Source organism: Cupressus sempervirens, chromosome 5 (genome assembly GCF_028749045.1).
Source record: "Cupressus sempervirens isolate cs-2001-9-10 chromosome 5, ASM2874904v1, whole genome shotgun sequence".
NCBI lineage: Eukaryota > Viridiplantae > Streptophyta > Pinopsida > Cupressales > Cupressaceae > Cupressus > Cupressus sempervirens.
The window spans coordinates 768006157-768009067 of record NC_143122.1 but is presented as its reverse complement, the minus strand read 5'-3'; the positions used below and the strand labels follow the sequence as shown (position 1 = coordinate 768009067).

Below are 2911 nucleotides of genomic sequence, written 5' to 3'. Positions count from 1 at the left end.
TCTTAAAATTACTATACTAATAAATAGCTCAAACTTTCAATTTTGCATTTTTTTATTATAAGGATTTGTTCTTAAGATTTTAAATTGAATTGTTCTATATTAATTGATTGATATATGCACAATTTTAGAGAATGTCCTATTGAACATTAGCATTTATTTATTTTTATAAATTTTAATTTATTAAAATTCAACAATACTTTTAAATTGAAATGAGTTTGGATTGAATATAAATTATTCTTATGTTTAATTTTGCAATTTTGATTATCAAAAGTTGTTCGATTTTAAATATCTTGAGGAGATAATCATATTCACAAATTAAAATCTCTCCCCAACATCTCATATTCCCTTCCAACTTCACAGTTAAATTTACAACTTGAACATTGGCACTTGTGCCCCTTGTTGAAAATGAAAAAGATTACTTTGAATACATTCTCACTTTTTATTACAACTTTATAAAACCTATTTTCAAAAAGGGAAGACAAATTCTAATATTGGCCAAAGAATAAAACTTTTAAAATATAGGGAAATGTTAAATCCCTTTAAGACCCAATAAAGTACTAGTAGATGGAATGTCGTTAAATATGTTTAGAAAAAATCTTTTGAGAGGAAATCTTTGTATCTAAAACTTTGTTCTTAATGGAACTATCACGAAGGGTAAATGAATATGAAGAGGATGAATAGAATGAAGATGGTGTTATTTCTATTAGGATTAAATTGTTTAGTTTGAGTTAGTATTATATGTTGTTTGAAATTTCACTAGATATTTCTCTACATAGGAAGGGAAAAAATTATGTAAAATCTTTACATATTAGTGTTACGGTTTCATCATTTCATAAATATTTTACTAACAATGTAACCATTGCACCCCTCAAAGGTGCTAGTGCTACTATAATCATACATGTATTCTATAGTGGTGAATTCAAATGATCATATTTAAAATCCAACTTGGTATAATCTCTTTCATTTATACCTTCGCTTTACCATTTTGGCATTCATATTCATACTCTTTATAATCTATGTCATTAGGCCTATATTTGTTTGATCCTTTCTATCCATTACATACTATGATGAAATCATATTTCTCTAAGGTATATATGCTCCTATCATCATCTATCGAGAGTGTGAAAAGAAAAATGCAAAATATTGTTGAATGATAGGGATTGCCGATTCATCCAAGATGCTCCTGCATCATGCTATTATGATATTAGTGAATAATGATATGTTATTGATGTTAGAGAAAGGTTTTTAAGTTGTCAAATCTCTTTATTGTTTTTGTCTATAAGCTTTCTTATAATAACACTTTTTTGTTCAACCTTTTGAGTGCAATAACATGGTTTTTACTAAAGAGGCAATACAATACAATGTGGGTTCATATTGGGAGGTTTAAAACCAGTAAAAAGTAGAAACAATATATTGCCTAAATAGGCGAGGGGGCTTTTAGGGTGGGGGTAGGGATTTACAAAGGAAAATAGATGCAAATTTACAAAGGAAAATAGATGCAGGGTTATCAGGTAAGGTATAGGAGAAGGTTGACAAAACAAGAGTTTGGGACCATATGTTATTTTTAAATTAAGAAAAAAATTTAGTATGTCACAAACACAAATGCTATGATTTAGGTTCACCAAATAAAGCCCCTATGCCAAAAAAAAAAAAAAAAATTCTCCAGTAAAAATGTGTTCGCTAAATTTGATTTTTGAACATTTGTTTGTTGTTATGTCATATGGTAAACTAAGTGAAGCAAAAGATGACTTTCTCAAACCTCTTGTATGCAAAGGGACAATAAAGGTGTTATCAGTGTAGTAAGAAACGTCTTAGCAGCATTGTGTTCGAGGATGGGATTAGCAGTAGGAAACTAGCGTAGGGAGAAGTCTTTGCTGTTGCTTCTGGATCTGCTGCTGCAACAGTATCGGCGTCCACATCGAGTGCTAATACTAGCACTAGAATTGCTTATTTTCTTTAATGACCTCACAAATGATGCCTTCGAGGCTTGCACGCTGTCTAGACCATCTGAGAGCGGTTTTGTTTCCAAATGGTGAATGAAGGACCGTATGAAAACTGGGTGTGTTGCACTTGTTCTGTACTTAAATATTGGTGTTGATCCTCCAGATGTTATCAATATATCCCCATGTGCTCAGATGGAGTGCTGGATTGATCTATTTTCCATGCCAACTCTAAAAGCAATATATGCTATAGGGAAAGCTTTGCAGGCTCAATATGAACGGTGGCTTGATCCTACTGTTGAAGAGGTAAAGAGGCTTTGTGGCCAGTACCACAAGAATGCTAACTCAGAGCGGGTGCTTTTCCATCATAATGGACATGGAGTTCCAAAGCCCATAGAAAATGGGAAAATCTGGCTGTTTAACAAGGATTACACACAATACATTCTCCTATCTATTTATGAATTAGAATAATGGCTTGGCACACCCTCAATTTATGTGTTTGATTGTTTTCCTGCTGGTATGATTGTAAATGCTTTTGTGGAGCGTTAAGACTGGGGTTCTGGTGTTTCCTCTGATATAGTTGATAGCTTGACATAGACTCAGAGAAAGTTCAAGTTCTATTGCTATTGGAGTCACATAATTTGACTTAGACATCATCATGATTTGCCTATACTAGAAACTTGAGTTTGTCAATGGTAGGATACATCCAAGCTCTATTTCTATTGTGGTCACAAAAAATGATTCAGATAAACTACAGTATTTGGAGTCATAAGATCCTCATGATTTGTGAGTACTAGAAACTAACAAAGATTGTGCCTAGAAAGGACGAAGAACCAAAAGTAAAAAATAAAGATTATTACAAGCATCATAATAAAACCTTTTTGAGACAAAAGTTTTTTATTAGAGATGGTTTGACTCCTAAAATTCACAAGGAAGAATTTATTATAATCTATAGACCAAGTTGTTTGGCA

The 2911-nt window shown here is 32.1% G+C and overlaps 1 pseudogene; it reads left to right on the top strand.

The window, feature by feature from the left end:
- Window positions 1–2036: 2036 nt before the first annotated feature.
- LOC149558161 (regulatory-associated protein of TOR 2 pseudogene) lies at window positions 2037–2411 on the top strand (annotated as a pseudogene).
- The last annotated feature ends 500 nt before the right edge of the window (window positions 2412–2911 follow it).